The following is a 17,069-nucleotide window of genomic DNA, read 5'->3' as shown; positions in this document are numbered from 1 at the left end:
GATTCCAAATACCAAAAGGCTACTCAAACCCAAGGACTGTAAAAGAACAATATTTTGTGCAAAGTATCCATGGGGAGAAGAAAGTCTTTTTATGTGTTGATGACAGGAAATCTTCTTTTTTGACAACAACTTTTTGAACTTCCAGGAAAAACAAACTGACTTATGGACAGTAAGACAAGGAAGTGTCACTGTCATAACTAGACAAGCCTTTGTGTTCTCTCCAAGGGAAGGGGCACTCTGAGACTCAGAAATGAACAGGGATAGAACGGCTGTCATTTTAAATTAACAATTAGATGTTTCTTATCCAATAGGGGCAAGGATCATGTTTACAAGTGAAATGCAAAGGACCAAGGATATGTAAGAACCAAGTGGGAGCACATGTAAACAAGTCATATTTTATTATGATAAGATATAAGATATCCATACTTGTACCTTTGCAGGCTCTGAACTATCCATGAACCTGGGGGATGAGACATACTCTAAAATCACAACAAGTTTCTTCTAGTTGTCTTTAATTATGCGGACACAGACATTGTATATTTGACACAAGGTGATCTCATTATTAAAGAAAAGGACAAGAAGGAATCCTCAATTGCAGTCTTTGACTATTAATCTGGCTAGCTATGTACCTCTGAGCAAGGGGCTCAAGACCACTGTATTTCATAATGTTATCATAAGCACCAAATATATCATTACCTTTCAGTGTTCCTGCATTTGTAATTCCACTGTAATTCCATAAATGTGCCAGCTTCAACATACAAGTAAACTATTTTCAATTGTATAAATGGGCGAATCTGGTGATGTGGGAAGTTTGTCTTCTGCCCTAATCTATTGAATGATCTCTCTTCTGTGCTTAGTATCCTCATGTGGCCTTTGGGGCAGCAGCTGCTCCCTAGATTCCTACACGAAACTGAGCCACCCAAAGCATACCTCATACTTTAGACAGCCCCTCCCTACTTTTAAGGAACAAAAGAGAGGACAGATAAAAGCATAGAGAGAGACAGATGATAGGTAAATAATTAGACAGAGGTAGGAAAAGATAGACAGTAATAATAAAAGAACCGGGGCGGGGGGTGGTGGCCGGTTGGCTCAGTTTGTTAGAGAACGGTGCTCTTAACAACAAAGTTGCCGGTTTGGTCCCCACATGGTGCCCTCCACTACTAGATTGAAACAACTATTTGACTTGGAGCTGATGGGCTCAGGAAAAACACACTTAAATAAATAATTTTTTTAAAAAAATAATAATAATATAAGAACATTATTTGAGAGAGATAATTTTGGGTGATAAATATATAAAATCAAAGACACTTTAATTATTTTACTCATTTATCTATTCATTCATTCAAATACTTATTAGTTACCAACTATTATGGTAGAATCTGGGGGTATATAAATAAGTTTGAATCCCCACAGGGATTATAATAGCATGAATGATAGATGTGTAAAGTAACTAGAATTTAGTGGGTTACATACAATAGAAGTGTGTCCAGGTAGAGAGGTAGCACAAAAGAGGGAAAAATCAATTCTTCATGGAATGGAGAAAGAAAAAGACACAGTGTAGATTTCACAGAGAAATACATGAGCTGAACCTGGAAGGCAGAATGGACCTTAGCAGGGTCAGTAATAGTGAGTCTCTGTTCTTTGACTCAGCAAATATTTATTAAGCACCTTTAAGGTGCTAAACACTGTGGCACATACACAGGATATAAAGGGGAAAAAAACAGTTCCTAAGCTCTTGTGATTTGGGAAACTGGTCCATAAATAAAGTAACTGAAATTGTAAAATATAGGACAATAACTTTTATATACATAATTGAACAACGTATCACAGACATCCCAAAGAACAACTTTGTCTGCCCAGAGGGAATTGGAAAATACTTTCCAGAGGGGATGACATGTGAGACAATAAAATTTCTCATAAAAACGTTTTGGCCATATTATTTTAATGCACATAATTTGGGGATAATACTTAGATTTATAGTGTTCACACAGTCACCACCTCAATGGCACCAAAATGTAATTATAATCCCATGTGTGCTTTTAGAAAGAAAAATATATTCATCTTAGTCCTTTTCCTGGACCATGTCAATTCCTTCTGCTTTACATAACTTTTTAAAGTAATTTGTGCGAAGCTCTGATATGTTTTAAGAATCTATAGATTTTATAAAATCCACTGCTCTTTAATTAAAAAAAAAATATGTTGTTTCTTCAGCAAAAGGTAACTATGGAAAGTTTCAAAACAATTTTGTGAAGAAGCTTTATGGGTAGTATCCCACTTCTCCAGATATAAATGTTGGTAATAGAACTGCCGGAGAGCTCAATATCGCAGCAATTTAATAAACCTAGATGTTGATTATAAAACCTAGATCACATAAGCTTTGTTTTAAATACTGACGACAGACATGCTTGATTTAAGGATCTAGATGTTGACTTGTTTCTTGGCATTTCTACACACAAAGCCAAATATATTTTAATTTGACAAGTGTTGACTGGTCATTCATTGTAATTCAAAGCACCATCAGAGATAGAATCATTACCAAGAATGATTGCTTCTTGAGATGTATAGCAAATAAAGCAAAAATGTGAAGGCATTAATAAAATTATTTTTAAAAACTCTGACAAAGAAGAGCTTATGTCCAACGTGGAGAATGAAAAGGCCTCAGAGAGGAGCAGATTTCAATGGCAGGTCCAGTAGAGAGCTAGTGTGAATGGGGCTGGAAGAAATCACACAAGCAAAGGCCTGGACTTAAGAAAGACCAGAATGCACTCAGGAAATACTTAAGAGTTCAATTTGATCAGATTATGTCTGGGTTAGCAAAATTTCCACCTCCCATAACCAATTTATAGTAGATGTCTGAAATTATAAATTATGTGGCTATATCCAGGCTCAATAGGAAAAACTGCCACAAGCAATTAGACATAGCTACTGTGAGGAAGGGTATAATGGTCCATATATTTGCTAATTAGGGAATAAGACATCTGAGGTATGGTGAGAGGTTAGGATAGACAGTTAAAATAACTCAGGCTCAGAATTTGAAGGGCCTTAAATTCCAAGCCAAGGTGTTTGTGTTTTATTCTCTTTTTGAACTTTAATTACAAAAGTAATAACAATGCTTGCCAGAAAAGATTTTTTTAAAAAACAAACAAATGTATAGAAAATTGAAAACCTCTTTTCCACTACCACTCTACAGAAAAAAATAAATCAGTATACATTCTTCCAACTTTTATACATACATATACAAACGGATATAAAATATGTATTGCATATAAATTGTTTCAATTTAAAAATAGGTTCCCAATTGTCATGCAGGGAGTCATGAGGGGTGTCAGGCGGGGCCTCTGGTCCTGCTCCCCACATAAGAACGCAGGATATGGCAAGGCCAAAAAGGAACACCCACGGAGCCATAGGTAGAGGAGTCATACCACTATAGTCTCACTGGTGGCTGCATTGGAGACACAGGAAGCAGGAGCCACAGAATCCACAATCCACACTCCGCCACACTCCGCCGCTTGCTAGCTCAGCCACCATCTTCTTGCTAGCCCCCATTTTCTGTTAGCATAGCCACAGCAGTTATATTAGTGGCCAATGGCTCACTGGTTACAGCTGACAGCCAACTAGACACAGCTGATGGCCATCCAGTCACAGTTGATGGCCATTTACTACCTGAGCCAGCACCTTTCCACGTGAGGCCGAGAGCCTGGAAACTGCTTTCTGGGCTCTGTCCCCACACCAATACACATGTAATTCTACAACTTGCTTTTTAACACAGACATCTTTTCATGAAAATACAAAGGGACCTATCTAGCTCATCTTTTTTAACAGTAGTGTAACATTTTATTGTATGGTATATACGTGACCTATTCTTGAGCTAACTGAGAATCATTGAAACATTTCAGTGGGAAAAGGAAATAATTATAAATTTTTAAAAATCTGAAAAAAGTTAACATGATAATAGGAGATAAAGAAAACACTGAGAAAATAATTACAATAGTCTGAGTAAACTCTAATTATGAGAGCTTGAATTGAGACTAACTATAAGAGATGTTTCAGATAACGTAATGGAAAAACAATTTATAATTATCTTAATTTACCATGTGGGAACAAGAAAAAATGATGAGAGGAAAGGCCGAGTGTGGATGATTAGGGAGATTAGAAAGCCGTTTCTACAGAAAGAGAACAGAAGAAAACAAAAATAGTTTATTGGGGAACTCTATCTTTTACCCTTGTTTTCTAGCTCCCCACTTTCATATCTGTTGGCCAAGTTACGTGAACCTGATTGCAGTTATTTCCCAAACTCGCTCTATTTTCCTATTCCTTCCATCACTATCTCCATTAACGCCCCTATTTTCTCCCTCTCAGAACTGCTCTTCCTTTAATTCACCCAGCACTGCTGTAAAAAGTCAAGACGATTCAGGTGGCTAATGATAACATACTCATATAGTCATGTGCTGCTTAACAACGAGTATATGTTCTGAGAAATGTGTTGTTAGGCGATTTCCTCATTGTGAAAATACCATAGAGTGCACTTACACAAGCCTAGATGGGACAGCCGACTACACACCTAGGCTATGTGGTATAGGCTACTGTTCCTAGGCTACAAGCCTGTACAGCATGTTACTGTGCAACACAACAGAAGATTAAATCAAGCACAAGAGAAAAGATGCAATCAAGAGGCTCGGTAAACACAAGATGCATGAGGCTGTTGCCATTGTAACACAGCGACTGTTTTACAGCAAACTTGTATTTTTATAAGTAGAAAGAATACACTCTAAAATAATGATAAAAAGTATAGTATAGTGTATTGCAGGAGTTTGCAAGAACCTCCTGGCAGGTTCTTGGACTCGGTGAGGCCGAAAAAAGAACAGAGCAGTAGATAAAGTGTTCATACCACAGTTATATTCTTGAGGCGGCCTGTGGAGACACAAGAAGGAAACATCCTCCAGCATCCCAACCAAGGGTCTTCCTGTACCACAGTCTCGCTGGCGGCCAGGCGAGACACAGGAAGTAGGATCCCCAGGATCCATACCATCCACACTTTTTAATGTAGCAACAGTTATATAGCATACAGAACAGTAGTGGCTGATGGCCAACTGGTTACATATATGTGCTTACATAGGAATGTGTCCTGCGCATATGCAGGCTACACAACCGAGCCAGTACCTTTCCAAGTGAAGCTAAGAGCCTGGCTCCAAGCTTTCCTGGCCCTGTCCCAACATATAGTAAATACATAAACTAGTAACAGTTATTATCACTATCAAGTATTATTATATGCCATACATAACTATACATGCTATACTTTTATACAACTGGCACCAGCATCACCACAAACAAGTAATTCGTTGCACTACGACATTATGATGGCCAGGACGTCACTAGGTGATAGGACGTTTTCACCTCCATTATAATCTTATGGGACCACTGTCACATACACAGCCCTTCGTTGACTGAAATGTTATGTAATTCTTGACTATATATACATCTGCTACATGTTGGCATGTCTGCCTTTAACATACATTGTATGTCATGAGTCTTCACAGAAAGCTACTTTTCAGTTTTGTGACTTGGGTGAAATTATTTAACCCAAGAGTCAGTTTCTTCATCTGTAAAATGGAGATCTCAGTATCTGCTTCATGCATCTGCTGCATGGGAAGTATTAACAAATGTTAATCACTTAGTATAGTGTTGCCGCATAGTAAGCACCGGAGGGTTAGCTTTTATTAGCATCAGTTCTCATCCACACCCAAACTGCCTGTGCAGCCTGTCCAACTTCACTACTTTCTTGGCCATTAGATATGCCATATATACCGAGTTTCCCTGAAAATAAGATCCAGCTGGACAATCAGCTCTAATGTGTCTTTTAGAGCAAAAATTAATATAAGACCGGATCTTATATTACTTTTTTCTCCGAAACATGCAGTAGAGCTGATTGTCCGGCTAGGTCTTATTTTCGGGGAAACACAGTACTTTGTTTTCACATCTCACTTCCTTAGCCCACACTGCTCTCTTTGACTAGAATACCTTTCCTAACATCTCTATCTCAATACCTATAAATGTTCCTCACTCTTATAGGCCCCAATCACGTGAAAATGTGCTGTGATTTTTCCCATCTAGTAGTCATTTCTCTTCTGCCTCAATTGTCACAGCATTTTATATGTAACTACCTTGTAACACTTTTTTTTATCTTGAATTATATTTTTATGTTTGTTTACATGCCTTATACACATGGCTTACATACTTATAGATATATAGTGTATCTTCACTTCTAAGCTCTGAGCTTCTTAAATTTGGGGGAAAGGATCAATTCTTTATCCTTTATGAAATTCCAAAATGCTATTTTTTTCTAAAATAGACACAACAAAAATATTTGTTAAGGCCTATGCTAAATAATTTCTATTTGTCCCTCCAAATTTCATCCTGCCACCTGCACTGGAAAGTTCATCTATGGACCTTATCAGCAGGTGATGGAGAGGAACAGGCAAGAGATCAGAGGACGGGAGGATGAAGGTCAAGGACGGCCTTCGCATCTCAGTCCACTTGAGGTGTATCTCTCAACTGAAGGTCATTGCTCCTTGTGACCTTCTCCTGAAACCCAGTAATCGCTCTATCCACTTGCTATTTGGCCTAGAGGTTACTTGGAAGTTACTAGCCCTAGGTGGCTATACCGATCCTACATTTGTAAAGAGTCCCTTTACTAACGTTTCCCCTGGAAGTATCCTGATTTGAGTATGACATTTTTGTTTTTGCCTTGGTGGGACCACCTGCTAAAAGTTCAAGGAGAATTTTTAGATAAAAAGCAGACGGTTTGGGAAAGTAACTCCCTAAGGCCTGTCTTAATTAATCAAGTAAGAAGGAAAGTCTTTACTTAGACTAAAGAAGAAAATAGTGTGGTTGGAGGCTGGAGGAAATTGAAAAAGGATTAGAACAACTGCTGAAGAAAATGCTTTAGGAAGTTAGTTAATGGTCAATAAAATAATAGTAGAACAGCGTGGAGGGCCTAATTACACAGAATTCAATTGGCAAGCTCCTCTGAAGTTCACCAGCCACACTCAGCAGAACAAGATCCAGAGAGTTGTTAAAACAAGACAAAGCAAAGCAAAACAAAACACAAGTGATAGGGTTTAACTAAACTGGGGATGATGGGAAGTTAAAGAATCATGGGATACAAAGGCGCTAAGAAAAAAAGGTCATGACTAGGACCTAGGAAAACGTCTGAAAGGAGACAAGTAAAGCCAAGGCTAACAGGTAACCAACCTTTCACTTTCGGGCCACTTGGAAGAAACATCGATTAGACTAATGGTGCAACATTACTGATAGCAAAAGGCATAGTGATTATGTTTTATAAATTTATCAGCAGACATGGCTCTGCCGATTTGTAGTATAGTTTATGTGTCAATAGTTAGGTTGCCTGTAACTTAAACTACCTTTTTAGATAACAGGATTTGGATAATGTTCTTGTTATTATCCAGAAACCCCCTTTTGGGCTCCTTTTGAAAATCTGATTTTACAAATACACTTTTTACCTTCAAGAATTTAATCTTTAAAACTTTATTTTCATCTCTCTTCAGTTATTAGTTTGCTTCCAATAATTTGTACTTCTGAAAAATTAAGAACAACCAGATTTTAGACCTTGATGTAAAATGAGCACAAGGGAAAGGAAAAAAGAGAACAAATGCAAAATAATCACATTAACAAAACAATGGAGTTCTTGATTGCCATATGAGAACAGGAGAAATTGCTGTGCTAACTCGCACACACTATACAAAGGTTACCAGGGGAACCATACTTGTACATTTCCTGGTTTTCAAAAATGTACCAATGCAATGTTTGTCTACCTCTTTTCTTTTCCTTTGGCAAATCTTAACTGAAAATCTCTAAGTTTATGAGTTCTTTGTTATCCACCTCATACATTCATTCTTTATTGCTCACATCACAGAATTCACCTGGCAGACAACATATAAAAAGGCATTGATTTTTATTTTTCTCCAAAATTTATGAGTGCAACATACAATAAAAATTTCTGCTCTCCCTGGAGCCTCTAAAAATAGGAAAGTGTAAATTGGTTTTGCTTCTAAATATCTTTCATTTTTGTTTACTCCCTTTCTACTTTTAAGTGGATTTTAAGTTCCTCTAGGGCAGGCGCTAGATCTATATCATATACTCATTTTACTATAAGACCGGGTATTTATTATATATTATATTACACCCAGTCTTATAGTAAAATAAGATCGGGTCGTAGATAAGACCCGGTTTTATATTATAGTAAAATAAGACCTGGTGTTATGTTGTGTTATGCTATGTTGTGTTATGTTGTGTTTTGTGTTATGTTGTGTTATGTTGTGTTATGTTGTGTTGTGTTGTGTTGTGTTGTGTTGTGTTGTGTTGTGTTATGTTGTGTTATGTTGTGTTATGTTGTGTTATGTTGTGTTATGTTGTATAAGACCCGGTCTTATATTATAGTAAAATAAAACCAGGTCTTATGTTAATTTTTGCTCCCAAAGACACATTAGAGCTGATTGTCCGGCTAGGTCTTATTTTTGGGGAAACATGGAATTTATTTTGGGTCAAATAAACTCAAAGATTTTAATATGCCTCAGTGATAGGGGCCAAATGAGTTTCTTAGCTCCCTAGTTCCTAATCTTAACCACCTTTCAAATCAGCTTTTTAATCTTAAACAGAAGATTGTTCCTAGCTTGAATCATAGGAAGTCCCCTGCCACTCGAGGCCATTCCAGGCCCAGCTCCTGGGTGAACGCTGCCACCTGAATGACTGGATTAACCAGAAGAAAAAGCCACAGGCTCCACGAAGCTAAACAGAATTTCTGTCACACAGCCACCTTACGCCGATGGCTTTGGGTCCTGCTTCTTGGGCCAACACTTTTAACTCTGTTTAACAGAAATCTATTTTTTCTTCATTCAGGAGTCTTGGGGATACAGATGATACCCCAGCAAGATTACCAGTCCCAACCAAAAAAGCCAACATGGTCTTCCAGGTGGATTTCAAGATCCCTTCCTCCCACCTAAGGTCAGATAGTGTAAGAGTTCCGTGAATCCCCAAGAGGTAGGGACAGCTCTATGCCCCTGCCCAGCAGGAAGAAAATACGAAAGAAAATACCCCCTGTCCCTCAACTTTCCATAGAGATTTTATGGGGATCATGTCTCTCAAAGGGAAACCAAGGCAGGCAGTTAGAGACAGGCATCAGGTCGTTGCATTCCTGCACATCCAACACAACCCATAGAACATGACCACGCAAAAGACCTCCCCTCTCCACCTAAAACTTCCCCTTTTCACTGTAATTATCTATCCCTATGAAGAAACAAACGGGTACAAAATTCCCAACTAGATTAAACCGATCACTAACACCTGTGCAGAAAAAGCCACAACGACCTTCATTTCACCTGGTCCTCATTATACCATCATTATAATATCATCCATATGCCCAGAAGTTCATTAATATCACTATAACAGACTAAATTCTGGGAAGGAACATGCACCGTCTTAAAAATTGAGGCAATAGCCTCTTGTCAATCACAGTTGTCAATCAAGTGGTCCCATGCCTGGAAAGAAACAGCCCATTCTAGAAAAAAAGGGAAAAAAACACCCAAGGCCTCATTAGTCAGGGCCCTTGAGCCATTCTCTACCGCTTGGGTCCACTCCTATTTCTTTGGAGTGTACTATCTCTTCTAATAAACTACTCTTTCACCACGTTGTTTCTGTATCTCATTCAATTCTTTGCTCGAGACACTAAGAACCTGGACACTGAGCCGAGGAGGGCCCCCTCTCCAGTAACATCAGTTTATCAGTTCTGGTGTAAAATAATGAAACCAAAGGAAACCCCACCACCACCAACAACACCAACTGTCGTGCGGGAGACCCTGCTCGCTGCGCCATTTGTCACACGGGGCGGCCTGCGTGGTCTCATCTCCCACTCCCCACACAAGAACACAGGAAACGGTGAGGCCAAAAAGGAACAGCCACGGAGCTATAGGTAGGGGAGTCATACCACTATCGTCTCACTGGAGGCTGGATTCACACGACGTGCGATCTGCTGTCCTCTTTTCTGCCAACCCACCGACTCTCTGACTTCCCTCGACTCTGCTCCCGACTCCACAACCCAATGTAGCCACGGCAGTTATATTAGTGGCCAATGGCTAACTGGCTACAGCTGACGGGCAACTAACCACAACCGATGGCCATCTACTACCCGAGTCATCACCCCCCCCCACGTGAGGCTGAGAGCCTGGAAACTGCTTTCTGGGGCTCTGTCCCAGGGACAGACCAGGGGACAGACCAGGTGTGTCCCACGGACACACCAACTGTCCCCCAAAGCAATGAACAACCAAAATAGATACCTGTTGAGCCCCTCCAATTCACCGTTTTCTCACTGCTTCAGGAGGTGGTGGGTGAGAACTTCTCCAATCCTAGCTTCGCAGCTTTTGCCTTAGGAACCTCTAGACCAGGAGTGTTAAAACTTTTTTCAACGTTTTTCACCCAGGGCCATATGCGGTAAAATACACAAACAGCCGGGCCACTCACTCGAGGTGAAGTACGTATTGCCTCACCTGGTTTATTTAAGTAAACTAAATAGATTTTTGGAATTTCCTGCAGGCCAATTAACAATGGATTGCGGACCGCAGTTGGCCCGTGGGCCCCGGTTTTGAGACCCCTGCTCTAGACTTTACTAGAGCTTTACTTTTTCAGGACTGTCTCTGGAAACTGCTGGAATGGAACCTGGTTTGACCTGGACCGGTCTAGGGTTGGGCTAGTTCTGGGGTCAGACTAGGTCCGACTTAGAAACCAGGCCGGGTCAGGGTCAGACTGGAGTGGATTGGGTTCAGATTCGTTTTGACTTAAGCTGGACTGGGCCCAGTGTGAGGCCTCAGGTGAATAAAATTTTGTTTTAAGGCTGAACAAGCAGGTTAACTTTACCAAAGAGAATCTTGAATTACAGTGGCCACAGCTGTGAAATGTTAACCTAGATAAACTTATCCATGTATGAGGTGCCGTAGAGAAAAAAGGGTCTCAGCTAAGCACTCACTATAAAGGGTACAAGGAAAATATTTTTCCTTCTCTATAGTTTCTGGTGTCTAGGATGAGACCTACTCAGACACCTTATTCATTCCAGAGCTTGGATCCTTGGGAAAACAGGCAGAAGATGGCAAAAGATAAGAATTCAATCAGCTCTCCCAAATATCTATCTGGTGGTTCCTGGTAGAGAGGAACATAAAATTTTGTGTTGTCCTTTCCTTTCAGATTGGCAGGCAAAAAAACATTTGTAAGAATTAAATCTTTGTATTGTGACTTGTTAATTTGCTTTGGGATACCTATTGGTGTCGATCCTTTCTCTCACAGGGACACCTGTTGCCTTCTTGTTTGTTCCGAGTACTTGATTTGGCAACCTCCAGGTTGTAGGCCCCCAAAATATGGCCAGACAGAAATGTGAGTTGTACTTCATTTGAAGCTAGGATGCTACTATTTCCAGCTCTCAGGTTATCTTTTGGAGCATCTCTAAATCTTGGGAGGGTAGTATCTTTTGTACATATTTTGGGATGCCTCTTGCATCCACGCGTTGTTCAGTACTGCCAGGAATATTTACTGTTTGTCCCTGCTGGTAACTGACAAGATATTTGAAATAATTTTTTAAAGAGAAAACATATTGATATCAATTTATTTTGACTGCTTATAGAGCTGAGTCAATATAACTGGTTTGACCCACCCTTGGATGGTGATGGGAGAGACAAGCCAAAGTCCCAAGTCATTGTTTTTGGACTTATTCCCATAATGGAGTGGCTAGTCAGAGCTAAGACAGGAATAAAAATTCATCAGTATTCTCAATACCTGACTGTCTAATACCCCACCACCAAACTTTAATACTATACCAATTAAAACTTATAGTTATCTATCAGTATACTACATGATTGTACAAGGGACAAAATCCCACTTTTACTTAGTGTAACATACAGGAAAGAAACTTGGGAATAAATCAGGGGGTTCGATTTCTAGCTGAGTGTGGGCAAGTTACTCTTTAAGAATCAGTTTTATCACCTGCAAAATGGAGTATGATCTCTACCTTGAGTAATTGTTGTGAGGTTTAAATGAAATACCCTGGTCCATGATAAGCACTTGCCGTGTTTACACATATGTTGTACATCAAATATACTCTCAGCAACATAGGAAATAACCCAAATGTTTTTCAGGTCCATGTGATCTAGGATAATCTTCAGCAAATAAAAGCTAGTTTAAATTTGTCAGTTTAATTAAAACAGGAATGTCTTTAAAGTTAGAAGCATTAAATATAATACTTTTATTCTACCTATCTTTACCGAAATTCAAATAAGCTCTAGTTATCTCTGTTGCAAAATTTGTCATCAAAAAAGACAACTTATGGTGACGGTGAGCCTCATGAAATATTCATGAGTAATCTAAACATAATTGTTAAGAACAAGTAAGTTAAATAGATGTAAGATAAGAGCTTATAAATGAACATTTCAACAATAATTATGCTTTATGGTATAGTCTACTGTAAAATAGTAAGATAAATAAGATAAAATACTGAAACACTAACTACTGATTATAGGTTTATCCACTTTTGGCTTCCTTTTACATATAGAGGAATCAAAGATATTTGGGTCTTTTAGTAAACATGTTTGTTGCTACATTGGAAAATTTACTATGAGGACGAATATGCTTCTAGAAATTATAAAATGTTATTTATAAATTTTTCAGTTCACAGAATGCTAGTGTACTGGACAGTTCACAATTGCTTACTGTTTACTAGCAATTAAGTATTCTAAAGCTTAAATAAACCTAATCAACATATGTAATTAAAGCTACTTAGAAATAAGGGTGAAAAGAAACAACTGTATGAAAAGTAGGTAAGGAAAGTATAATAACTGATTGTTTCAGAATGAGGAAGTGGCAAACACAAAAATGGACAGGATTTATGGTAAAGAAATCTTGGGAAAGGAATTTTATGTTTGGTCAAGCTAAGATTAGAATGGATTTATTTAAGTTTAGAAAAATGAGTTTTAATATTAAAAGTACAACTGGTTTTTGTAAAATTAGAATTTGGTTTTATCTCTGTGAAAAGGACAAAGTTTCTTGGGCTATTGATCTGCTCTTTATAAGAGATTATGAAAGGTTGTTTTTGTTTTTGTTTTTTTCTAATATTTTGGGTAATAACCTGGAAAGCAGAGATTTTATGTCTTACTATGAACCTTCTGTATTCGCCTTTAAAATCTTCTATTGTTACTTTGGTTAAAGAGTAAATTAATTATTATCTCATAATAATTTGTGATTCTACTTCCTCAAATGTTCAAATCTTTTAACATTTTGACAACTTTCCCAAATCAAATTTTAAATGAAGTATTTCTGACCTCATAATAACTCTGAGATTTTCCAGAGGGCCCCATGGAAAATCTCAAAGGATTTTTCTTTCACCTAGTAAAAGAGAGGTGTTAAAATTATGTTTATTTGGTATGTTAACTAACATGGAAAGCATTGTCAAATAAGTGATGATAAACTTTCTTACATATTTGTATTTATATTTGTATGAATGCATGCTATCAATATGTTCTGTAAATGTATGAAATTCCTAAAAATATGATATGTCCTGGTATAATGTTATCACTCACAATTCAAATTATCATCTTAAATTGTTATGTCATAGAAATAATCACATTTCCTCATTAATTTCATTATAATGACCTCTCATCAGATCTTTAAACATGAGCATTTTTAAGTCTTTTGTAATTTACAGTTACTGTTTTACTCTGATGCTTTTGCAAAAGTGAGATTCATGGAAAGGATCCTACCAAGTACTTTTGACAAACCACACTGGTACCAAACTATAAGGTGTCAAAACTTGGGTGCATATTCTACAGCTGAAGAAGCCTCCACTTAACATCTGGCCTTGTGAAATTGCTAGAGATCTCTGCATCAAATTTTCTAGGAAGAGAAGTAGCTAGTGTTGAGGGAGATTACTTTGTTCCAGGACACTTCTTCCCATTTCTCCTTCCCTCTTGAACCATCCTTTTTCTAACTCATACACCATGAAGCTCCTTATGATTCTTTATTCACCTTTTGTCTTGCTCTGGCCTGCAAAGATAATGCCATATCTCAGACCATTACAAGGGAGGGGTAATCCAGTCTCCAAAAAGACCCTTGGGTTTGCCACCACACTGGTGATCCTGTAGTTTTTCCCATCACAAACTTCTCCCTGATTTTCAGTGTTTCAGTTTCCCTAAAACAAACTCAACCCCCCTTCTATTGTGTCAGACTCCCTAACCCTGAGGGTCCATTTCCCTGTCTGGTTAAATGTCCAAACCAGGAGAACCTTGCATCCAAGCTCTGTACAAAAGGACACAAAACAAGGGTAACCAGAATAAAAACACTGTTTGGTCTATGGACCTGTAAATTTTATTGGTCTCCATGACTATAACATTTTCCAGTCCCAAGACACAGATTCAAATGGGAATTACCAGGAGGCATTCATGATTCAAAATTAGTTTCCTTTGGCAGATCTCTACTGCCCTGGCTAGCAGTAAGTGCAAATGAGGCTGTGATCAGGAGCCTCTCCTTAACTCTTGAAGGTATTCCAGAATCTGCTGCTAAAGCAATAGCTGCCCAAACAAAAACCCTAGACTCTCTGGCTGAAGTTGTTCTTGATAATAAGATAGTCCTTCATTATCATTTAGTTTGTGCTGTAGCCAATACCACTTGCTGAACTGGGATTGACACTTCTGGGGAAGTTGAGACTCAGCTACATAAGATGACTAAGCAAGCTAGTTGGCTTCATCAATGGAGTCTTTCTTTGACTTATTTGATTCTGATTGGTTTAGGTCTTGGGGACCATGGCAACAAAGTGCACTTCTGACTTTGGGGATTATCCTGCTTATAATCACAGTCGTCTTCCAGGTGCACTGTATTCTCTCAAAAGCTTTAAATTCATGTTCATAGCTACTAACCACTAAGCATCTCCCTAAGACTAGAATGTCGGAAAAGGAACAAAGAGAATGACCAACTTAAAGAATTTGAATCCAACATCATGACCTGTGAATACCACACAGAGATTCAGAACAAAAAAAAAAAAAACAACAAAAAAAAAAAAGCGAGAACTCCAGAGCAATAGCTGGAAGTAGCACTAATACTTTAAATTTTGATTACATCTCTCAGGCTCAGAATCTAATGAAGGGGAGAAGAAGGGGGATTATTAAAAACAGATAATAGGCATAAAATGGAGTTATTTGTGCCAAGCAACATGTCACCAAACCGAGACTTAATTACAGTTTGGTGTTTCCCAGAAACAGAATCTTAAACCAGTCAATCAGGAACAAAATCACCTGATCAGCATTAGTTACATCATCTGCCTGATTGATAGACTCCTGCCATCCTCTAAAGCAGGGGTGTCCAAACTTTTTTCAACGGTTTTCACCAAGCGCCATATGCGGTAAAATACACAAACAGCCGGGCCACTCACTCGAGGTGAAGTATGTGTTGCCTCACCTGGTTTATTTAAGTAAACTAAATATATTTTTGGCATTTGCTGCAGGCCAATTAACAATGGATTGCGGACCGCAGTTGGCCCGCGGGCCGCAGTTTGGACACCCCTGCTCTAAAGGAAAGTAACCTTACAATAATCAACGCATTTTTTGCCTGGCTCCCTTCTGCCTATAAAAGTCTTTCATTTTTGTACAGCTCCTCGGAGCTCCTTTCTACTTACTAGATCAGATGATGCCCAATTCAAATTGATTTTTGCTCAAATAAACTCTTAAAAATTTTAATATGCCCCAGTTTATCTTTTAGCGATACTGTTGTTAAAAAATTATTCTGACACTTGCTAAAATGGTAAGGGAGGCTTTATTCAAGACTATTGCAATAGATGTCAAGACTGTGGCAAAAGGGGAGAAAAATCAGGCCTAACTCTAAATATAAAACAGCTGAGACTTTAGAGCTAATTAGCAGCGAGAGGGGGTTAGTGTATGGAAAATCACTAGTAAGAGACATCACGGTAGGGGGATTCTTGCGCCCAGAGGTAGAATTCTTACTGAAGGCAGGCCAGGATTATCAGACATCAAGGGTGGGGGATAAGGAATTTGATCAGATATCAAGGGTGGAGAGATTCTCAATAAACTGATTTAAGCAGGAATCTTGCTACAACTGGACTAGGCTGCCAAATACAAGGTCCAAGGATGAGGCCTGATTGAAAAGAGGGCTCGGAAGAGACTGTCTCAAATTTGGTCAAAAAGAAAGTCTTTGTCACCATATTGATGCTGCTTTGCCAAATTATAATAAGAATTGGAATATGTTGAACTTAGCTCACATGATTGTAAAGGCAACCATGCACTGTGTCCCAGAAAACTCTCTAATGTGATTGTGAGATCCAGCCCTCCCACTTACTTTCTTCTTGGGTGGCTTGGGTAAGTCACTGTTCTTCTGAGAGCCCGTTTCCTCGTCTGTCAAATAGGGACCATACCTGTGTTCATGGACTCTGTGTAGCCCATAAGACGTTATATTGAAAATACCTTAGAATTCTAATTTGCTATGCAAACAAAAGGTGCTTTTATTGTTGAGAATGCCTGTCTCTTCCTTATTCTAATGAACTCCAAGCAACAACTAGCCTGATGGCTTGTGGACTACAGACAGCAGCAGCCACCACCTTCTGTAACTCCCTCTGTCTTTTGTTAGCGCCTGTATTGCAGTTTTTATGATTTTGTATTGCAATCATCTAGTTATACAGCTTTTCATTGCGCTAGTCTTTTCTCAAGCAAGGCAGCCTCTGTCATTCTTCTTTGTGCTCCCAGTGCCTGTGGCACATATTTGGGCTTCAGTAAGTATGTGCTGAAAAGACAAATAGTTATTTATTGGTTCCAAGAACATCTACTAAGAGCTCTTTGTTCCTCTTGTTTTCCTATAGCTGAATCCTCCAGCAATGCAAGAAACACTCTTCCTGGCTCTCCTTTTATATTAGTAGACTAGAGTGAAGTCATATATCACATGGAGTTCAAGAGAATGTGAAACAAAAATCACATGTAGTCAAAACTGACTTTGAAAAAGGCCTTCAGTAGCCCTTT

This window comes from Rhinolophus ferrumequinum, chromosome 10, assembly GCF_004115265.2.
Source record: "Rhinolophus ferrumequinum isolate MPI-CBG mRhiFer1 chromosome 10, mRhiFer1_v1.p, whole genome shotgun sequence".
Taxonomy (NCBI): Eukaryota; Metazoa; Chordata; class Mammalia; order Chiroptera; family Rhinolophidae; genus Rhinolophus; species Rhinolophus ferrumequinum.
This window is presented reverse-complemented; position numbering follows the sequence as displayed.